Source organism: Acanthisitta chloris, unplaced genomic scaffold (assembly GCF_000695815.1).
Source record: "Acanthisitta chloris isolate BGI_N310 unplaced genomic scaffold, ASM69581v1 scaffold25050, whole genome shotgun sequence".
NCBI lineage: Eukaryota > Metazoa > Chordata > Aves > Passeriformes > Acanthisittidae > Acanthisitta > Acanthisitta chloris.
In genome coordinates this window covers 1,010-10,860 of record NW_008652595.1, presented here as the reverse complement: position 1 = coordinate 10,860, position 9,851 = coordinate 1,010, and the positions used below count along the sequence as shown (strand labels likewise).

Sequence of the window (9,851 nt, the reverse complement as noted above, 5' to 3'; positions counted from 1 at the left end):
CAAAAAAATACACATAGGGAGGAAAGGAGAAAAAAAGCAAGGAAATCTGAAAGTAGAGATGGTATAAGTGACTTCTGCAAAAAGCAAGGTCAGCACTTTCCACTAGAGACTATTTGATTTACACTATTTTGTTTCAATTGCAAAACAAAATCTTTCCTTGGCAGATTCTGCTCTACACAGTCTATTACAGATACTTCGGAGATACCCAGCATCATTTATAAAGGGACACTTCTTACTGCTGAACGTGAACATTTTGTTAAATTTCCCAAAGTTCCAAGAGGAAATATGTGCAATGCAACACAAGGGTGTATTCAGTTAGTTGCTGAAGTCAAGAGTCTGGACAACCTGCATAGTCCTGGAGGAGGGGTATGCTACTGATTAAGATGTTCAGAGCCTCCCTCAAAAATCTGTCCTAAACCCACATCCTATACTTATACAGAGGCTTAAAGGCAAGAATATCCATGAGGGACCCCTCAGTTTTTAGCCTTTACTGACTTCAGTCCTTCAGATTCCTGCAGAGCTATTCCAAATTTACCCTGGCGTAAATCACCACAGAGGAAGAACCCATTAAATATTTTGACTGCCACTATTTATCTAATGAGATACAAAGAAGTCTTTTTTAATTTCTCTTAGGGTAGAACAATGAAGCACTAAAACATTTAGGTCCCAGTGGTCATTGCAGATATGTATAAGTAAGTATCACCACTTGCAATTTCGTTTTGTGCTACATGGCACCAAGCAACTGGCAGTAAAGCACATCTGATGCATATAAACACATCCTTGAAACACAACATTGCAGTTGTAGAAACCTTCACTACATTTACTAGCACCTGCATGTAGTAAAGCTACACTAAGGCAGCTTCTGCACCTGGAGTAGCAACTGGAGTAGTGGGAAACTTTGTGAGGGTTAACTGGTCACATTTTGATCAATTTTGGGCTTATCTCACTGCCTCTCCAGGTAATAAAGTAAGTTGCCTGTAGATGGTGTGGAAAGACATGCTATACATACTTTAACTGACAAAAATCATCTATCCATAAAATCCATCACAAGCAGCTTGAACTATATACCCTGAAAAAAGCAGACAGCTTCTTCCAAACCACACACAATTTTATTTTCACATCCATCATCTATATGTCGCTATAAAAATTGGACAGAACAGGTGCTTTTACACAGAAAAAGGCAGATTCATGCCTGCAGAAATACCTTGTTAATCCAGATAGGCTTCACCTAATTGTTTTAGTCAAGAAAAAAATGGACAAAACAGAAATCATCATTTCCAAAACAAAACACTTGACTTCAACTGAAACTGAGACAATTTTTTTTAAATCTGTAACTCTTAAAAGAGCTTTTATTCTGAATTCTCTCATTTTCTGGTTGATTCCAATCTAAACTCTAATATATTTTTGGAACTACTTCCGAAATGAAAGGTTAGCAAGTCACATAACTCCCATAATTTCCAATCACGATGTTATGTGCTATACAATTTGTTTCTGGGACGCACAGAACAGCACTGGGATGACGGCTCTATAGAGGAACTCAGTCTGAGCTGGATGAGGCATTCAGTATAAATATATAAAAACTACCATTAGTCATGAGAATCACTCTGCTGACATGGCTGAAATAGGAAAGTAATAGGATTAGCTGGAACAGTAGAACCATGTACATTTTCTCTCTTTAGCATTATTTTCTATTCATCAAGAAGTCATAAGCAAATAGGCACAAAACCCAATGTTTTAAAAAGGAAGTTCAAAGTAGGATAGCAGCTATTATGCTGACTGTTTGCTCATTCAGCATTTCCTTAGCTCCAAGTCCTTTTGACATATTCCACAATGGTAGTGAAGCCACTCTAGAGATGCTACCTGACCACTGCACAAACACTTTGAAGAAAGATGGTTGAGTACATTAAACTTGCTAGACAATTTAGAATCCCCCTAACAGTTTTGATTCAATGCAGGGTTAGACTCCAGGTCAGTCCTTTGCAAATCAATAGACACTAATTAGTTCTCATCTAACTTCTGGGAAAAAAAAGAATGCATGTGTACCTGAGTTTTCTGACCAGCAAACTTCATTAGAATTCAAACTTGGTGACACAAGTGGTAAAATCTAAGAAGACAAAACCTCTGTAATTGGTAAAATAACAGCTTCTCACCATGTTCTCCTGTAGTGAGAATACAGAAAGTTCAGCACCTGAAAAAACTTACTAATTACTATTTCTCTCCAAGCCATCTTCCCCCCTGCATCTCCCCCACAGAAGAACAACAACAATGACAACCACCAAAAACTTTTAAGGAATTTGGCATACACAGCAGGGCACAAAGATGAATCAAGGTGTGTGTAATGATCTAGCAACCCAGTGATTCACAAGACCTGATCCGTGTTCACTAAGTGGCTGCAGCACCTATCTCGGACTGAGATCTCTGAAATGGAAATGAGACAAAGAAATCATGGGAGGCAGCAACCCCTGAAATACACTGCTGCACATCTCTCAGAAAAGCTGGCAGCTGTGAGACACTGATTACAGCACATTCTACAGACCTCACTGGGAGAAATCAACAGGCAACAGTGCTTCTAGTAAAGACTGTTCTTTCTCCCATCACTCAGATAAGCAGTCTGTGTGTGGGGTCAGGTAGGCAAGAATTGGGACGTGCTGTGCTGTAGAAGTATGGGCCATACTAGTAAATAAAGACTCAGGGTGCATAGGAGACAGAACTTTGCAATATTAAACTTGCTTCTTCTCCAACAGCTTTGCTTATCTCAGGTAAAGAGCTGAAAACTCCTCTTTTTGCCAAGTGATAGACTGGTATGCTGTACAGCTGTGACACACATTCTCCCAGGTCCATCAGTGGGAATGTATGTCTTCTTCTGGCAGGGACAGCAAACTTGTAAGTGCTAATTTCAATTCATTTTTCCATAGGATGAAAAGTAGGTTGGGTTTTGGGGGGGAATTTTCTTCTTTTTGTTTTTGCTTTCTGCTGTTGCTGGGTTTTTTTTTAGGAAGGCAAGTGGAAGAAGTGATCAATAAAACAAAGAAGGTGTTGTTAGCTGAAATTCTCCAAGTTCTTCACTCAAAACAACCCTTGTATAAAGGACAGCAAAACTGCACTACTAAAAGGAAAACTGACTTACTCCAGATCATGCTATGAGTCATCAGAAGATTCCATTTCCCAAATTCAGACCCTTTACCACCTAGGCTGGGCCCAAATGCTTGATGCTTGCATAGGACAAAACTACCAATGGTGAAATCAGCAAGCACCATTACACACATCAGCCCAGGAGAATGAGGTGTGAAAATAATGAAGTATCATGAAATGAAGTAAGCCTGCACAAACTATGTATCATCAGAGAGTGGATATACCTTTCCCAGATATCCACATTTAATTTTAAAGGCAGTCCTTTTATTAAAAAGGTCTCAAGACAGTGAAGTCCCCATACAGCCCTGCATCTTTTCAAAATTCTTGATCAGAATTTCAAACATCACATATGAATAAACTCCAACAAATACAAGCCCATCACAAGGGCAGGACCAAGCATCCAAAGGGAATCATTTATGTTACAAGTGATCTGAAAGTGAACATGTAAATTGCACTTGGAAAAAACCAAGCAAAAATACTTTCAGCATATCTGAAATGTCCAAACAGTCTAGCAAAATAATTACTTACAAGTGACCAGATAGGTCACTCCATTCCAGCAGAAGAGTGCTCACCTGGGCTATTATCCAATTCCAGGAGAGCAATTCACCCTTTTCACAAGTGCCTGGGCAAGTTATCCACAGCACTGTGTCCCTGTAGATTGATTCTCAGGCACAAGGGCTTCTGTGCCTCCTGTGTAGTGTTTGTGTCAGGGCTGCACATTGCCACTTGCTATTTTAGAAACAGTTAAGATGATAACACAGACCCAGTGCTTCAGACACAATGAGGAGGACGTGCAGGAATGACTGCTTGGTGGATTCACTGACAGAACTCCCTCCCGCATTCACTCTTCCTCTTTACACAGAAACCTTATCACCTGTTTCTCTCTTGCTCCGTGTATATATGATAGTTTTACCACTAATAGTTTTATCTTGGTGAGAACAACTGAAAATGTGCCTTTGAATATTTCAAGTATAGCTACACACTGATAAATGAACTCTCTATTTCTGGTGATAAAGAAATATCTCCAAACTCCTTGATACAGTCAGGCCAGAGTATATACTGTAGGGCTGTGTGATAGTTATTAGTGTCCACACTGCAATGACTACAAACAGCTGAACAGGAATGTCTAGTTTAGAGTCTTCATCAGATGTCTGCACATAAAAAACTTCAGGATGATTTCAGGTTTGAGGTTTCTAAGGCACCTGATATTCTGAAGATCAACAATAATATAAAGCAGGTGATACAACACAGGGAAACACATCTCTGACTCTGACAGGAAATATAACACATACATATTTAGATGAAAAAAATCCCCATGGATGAAATCTGGAAATTGCTTCACTGCAGTGATCATCACAGTTTCAGAGAAAGTGGTTTAATCTAGATCAATCACTTTTGCATTTCTATTTTCAGATCACCACATTGTTCCAGTAGAAGTACAAGCCCCCATATAGCAAATCTCATGACAATAGGTACAGAGCTTTTAGGCTGCCTCATGAGCTTCCTTAGAAAGGGGGTCATGGCCTTCCAGTGATCTCTGCTCTCCAGCAGCATAGAAAGTACTGCTCTCAGGCTGTAACTTAAGTGTCAAATACAAATTTACATAAACACCTTTCCCACAATACACAAATACAGGTTTTGAATTATATGGATTGGCTTGGTTTGAAACAAACTATGAAACCAAACTGTTGCTGTTTTAAAAATAACATATTCTAAAATATCTTAAGGATGCCTAACTAAATCAAAATTAGCATTCCAAAATTGGTAATGACAAAATAGGTACTTTAAGTGGAAAATGTTAAATCAATGGTTTGTGACAATAAAGAATCACCAAAAATACATCAGCTCCCTCATTTCACACCTTCTTGCATAACAGTCCTACACTTGAAGTAGGATGGCCTCCCACCTCCCAGACACTGAACACAGCAAACCCAGGGGAAAGAAACCCAGTGTTTTCTGTGGCTCTTGGACAAGCTCCCAAGTCAAACTTCAATAAAACAGTGGCATTTTTTTGTTGTTGTTAAAAGCTCCTGTCACAGGCTTGTTTGCCATCATGGCATCTCCATTTCCTCCCAGAGACAAACTACAGCTGTTATACAATTTTTGGAATGTGCTGCTAACCAGTAGCTCTCCAACCCATCCTAATAGCCTCATGGGTCCTCCAGGCCCAGTGCTATATAGGAAAAGTGAACAGTTTATTACCTGCATCTGCACAAAATCTTTCAAACTGAACAAGTAAATGGTGCTCTTCATTGTGCTTTACCCTTCTTTCATTTGGTGAATTCAGAATTTGTCAGAAAAGTGTCCATCCATACAAGATACTTTTTCCATCTCGACAGTGTGAGTTAAGTGGAACCCTAACATCTAAACAGTACACAAATGTTATGTGTGCAGCAGAGGATGAGAGAAACAAGAGTCAGCTTATTTTAAAATTAACTTAAGAAATAATAAAACATAGTTGAAAGTGGTATGGTTCCTTCTTCTAACACTGAGACCTCATTCAGCTTAATGACAAATCATCTCCTCTGCGATGAAGTAGTAACAAACTTTAGTTGGAACACACCTTTTACCTTTCAACCTAGGCCCAATACTGCAAAAGTTTTGACCTCTAAACTGAAGCCAGCTGATTTTCTTTGGCATACAGCAGTAACATATGATACCTGATCACATTCTGCAGCATAAAAGGCATTTTCAGTGATCTGTAATGAGTTGTGTAGAAAGCACATTTCCAGGTGTTTTACCACAGAACACTGGGAGAAACTAGAGCACATTCCATATTGGGAAAGTTAGGCACCTACCCTGCGGTCGCTACTCACGCAAAACCACTAGTACACGGCCCGAACTTGGCAAGACTCTCAGCGACACATGCTTATGCTTTTGGCAGAAGGGAGCTGACCACTTTCAGCATCAGTGTCCTTTGCCAGCTGGCCAAAGAGCACACAGATGCAAGGGAAGCAAATTATCTGCCCACTGGCAAAAAGAAATGCTGAACAGCACCTAAAGAAAAAGTGTGTGTGCGCATAGGAGCACGTGTGCGAGTGAGGATGCATGTGAGGGTGTATATACACACACACCTGTGCTTTGGGAAAGGGAGTAACACAGTTAAACTGGAAAAACTGTCTGCTACTTGCCCTGTGGTATCATTTTCTGCAACATTCACACAACAATGAACAGGCACTTTTTGCATTAAAATCTTCCAAGTGGAATTGTAAAGATGAAACACAAGGACTGCAAGGATGCTAAAGCAAATTTTTCTAAGTCTGAAATCAGACTCCTTCAGGAAAGTGCCCATAAAACCACTTACAGGATTTTAGTAACTTTAGGTTAGCATGCCTCTGCATCTTCCCTCTTTTTTTTTCTCTTGAAGAATGAGTGCTTGTGAAAAAAACAACAAACCAACCCACTACACATCAACATTTGGCAAAATACAAAAAGCCTTCTGGTTTCAGAAGATATGTAAGACAAAACTCAGAAAAATTAATGGGACAAGAATTTCCAGCTGATAGGTAGGTTTAGCTGAGAGAGGGAATCTGCCTGTAGATTAATTAGATTCTGCAATCACAGCCCCTTTTCATCCGCACACATCCCACCACTATCATTACATGATCAACAGATTTTAATGAAAACTAATGCTTTCTTTTGAGAAATTCCATGGAGACTATGTATAAGGTTGAGTTTACTTTTCTAAATATTTCTTGAAAATTGTATGTAACGCAAGTGCACATTTGTTGGCTGTAAAGGTGTACAACAGCAATTTTTTGCAATGACAGTGCAGAGAGGGAATATGAGATCTGTGTGCTAATGAGCTGACACTGCAGAGGCTGGAGCAGTGTTAGTATAGTGCACTACAAGTGCAGAGCAGAACGACATACGCGGGTTATTTCTAGGGAATATGATCTACAGAACTATATGCACAATTCAACATTATTACTGACATCCTTCATCAGAGGTTCTAAGAAAAGCATGAAAGATGTTGATTCAGTGATGAATTTATATATTTGAGTTGTTAGATCCATATTGTTCTGAAAAAGGTATCTCACTCCCCACATGAGCATTTTTAAAGAAAATATAACATGATTTTGATTTTATACCTTCACAGGTCAAGTTAACTTTCTTCCTTTCTGTTTTTTCTGATAGCAAAAAGCTGCATATTTTAAAAGATGTAATGATTTCCCTAGAGCCCACTGTTAAACTTCAATTCACCTTTAAATACATGGGAATTTTCATCTGTGTTTGCATTTGCTTTCTGTTAAGATATCATACAGCTAAATAAATAAGTGGGCAGATAAATACAGAGTGGATGAATACTGTATGAATGTGCGTAAATTAAATATACAGACAGGGGCTCGGTGCTAGCAGTGAAGCAGGGAATACATGTACATAAATCAGATTATGCATCATTTCACTGAAAAAGGAATGAGAGGGAGGGGCTTAGGGCAGGAATTTTCTTTTGCTTCTAAACAAGTTTGTTCCCATGTTGGGATATTGCCAAATCATCCCTACCAGCGGTGGGCTTTTTTTCTCTGGCTCATGTGAATACTTCAGAAGAGATTTTTCTTGCCTCTGGAATGCACCAGATTGCATCAAGCAGGATGTGCAGCTGTACGGTAAGAACGTAAGTCTTTCCTGAGCAGAGCCCCCCTCAATTCCTGCACACATGAACACTTACTACAGTCACTATCATATAAATCAAAGCAAAGGAGAATGAAAAGTATTATTTTACGGATACTGACTTGTACAGCCACTAGGCTCAAGCTACACATGCTACTTTCTCCAATTTCGCTTCAGTTCCTGTATCTATCCCACCACAAAGTCAGCTCCAGACTCCCTCTCCAGTGAAGGCAGGCAGAGTGACTGCAGGTTTCTCTCCTATGGATCCTTGCCAATTGAAAATATTGATCAAATGGCTGTGTGACAGCACTGGAGACAATATATGCTTATCTCAAGCAAAGTAAAAATGTGGAAAGAATTCCTTCATGCATATGGCAGCACCCTGAAACCATCTGCCACTCCACTAGGAAGTGAGGATGTGATTAAAGGTACTTTAGGCTGGAATGTTAGCCAGGTAGTGTGAGGAGCTATTAATTCATCCTAACACAGTGATACAAATGAGTGTTCTGACTTTCAAAGATAGTTGCTTTCAGATTCAATACAGCAACTGTTCTGCTATTTTTTGTTATATTTTGAGCTACTGAAACCTATGACTGGTGACTTGGGCTCACTGTATTCTTTTCCTATCAACAGTATTATGAGATGGTTGACATATCTATGGACAAGGTCACCTTTTCATTTTCTTTCTTCAGATTCTTTTTTCCCATCTTCTGCTTTCAAATAGGTTATTGTAGGTTTGTATTCTCTGGTCTACAGTTTCTCCAGAGAGTTAAGTTTTCCCAATTTTACTACACTGGTAATATGGCTGTTGGAATGTGCAGACCTATACTACAGAAAACCATCTCACCTTACTAAAACTGCCACAGATTTTAGTAAGCAATGACAAAAATCATTAGCTGTCAGAAGATGAGTAGCACGCTGACTAAATACACTGAATGCCCCCAAACAAGCATGTGCTTCACTTGTCTTGGTGGGATCTGTGGTGGGAAGTGCTGGTAGGACTTTTGAAAAACAGTTAATAATTAATCACCCAAGTAGTTCAATGTATTTAGTTTAAATCCATATAATTGATATTTAGGAAACTGAGATACAGCCTCTTGAAGGGATTACACTGATTAAGGATTAATAGTCTGATGTTTGTTGTAAGAGCTGTTGAGGCTGGATGGGATTAGTAAATTAAGATGCAAAGTAGAGACAGGCTTTTATTTACCTTTTTTTCCCCATACTTTACTAAGTATTTTATTGAATATTACACAATTAACCCCCCTGCAAAAGTTTGAAAGGCCCTAATTCAAAGCCCTTTGAAAAGTGTAATGCTGCACTAGCAAGAAACAGTCACATGGGGGATATGTTAGAATATCAATCCAATATTTGTCCAAACATTCCCTTACTGTATATTTTCTAAGCATCAACTTTCTCAGAATATACAGTGGGCCAGGAATATAAGAACTATCCTATCCCCAACAAATAAAAAAAGAAAGAAAGAAGATATTCAAAACACAAAATTGTTCTAAAGCAAAAGATACTAGTTTTCTCTAATCCAGTACTTCATTTTAAGTTCAGTGCTTCCTCTTTGAACATTGTGTACTGTGAGAGGAAACCTGTTCATAACACAAAGTTAGTACATTGCATTCAGATCATGTACAGACATCTATCTGTACATTGCAAAGTGCATGCAACTACCTTGCAAGAGGAGTCCTTTCATTTTCAAAGGCTTACAATAGAAATTGTACACAACTGAATTTGGACTCATCAGAAAAAACAAATATTCAGGAACTACCAGTGGTAAAGGAATGCTTTTTTAAAATGCAGAACATGCACCAGTCTTTCAGAAAGAGATTTCGCATTTTAACACCACATTAGCACTACTCAAAGTTCTATTTTGCATCTTTGGTTAATAAAAAGCTCAAATTGTATGTATGCACTGCTTGTGCCGGCATAACCAAGTGCCCTGATTCCATTTTCCCTCCCCTCAGCTCTAACAGTATTTGTCAGTTTACAGTCTCCTCAGCTTTTCACGGAACTTCCACTGTAAGAAAACAACTCAATTATTTCAGGGCAGAGGAGGCAAGTAAACCCCTCTAGCTTTGTCCCCTCAAGGTCCCTTC

At 39.0% G+C, this 9,851-nt stretch overlaps 1 protein-coding gene across 1 annotated transcript in view; it reads right to left on the bottom strand.

Moving 5' to 3' along the window:
• Nucleotides 1-9,851, bottom strand: part of GRIA3 (glutamate receptor, ionotropic, AMPA 3) — a 147,697-nt gene that overhangs the window by 137,317 nt on the left and 529 nt on the right. The gene's annotated exons all lie outside the window — the stretch shown is intronic.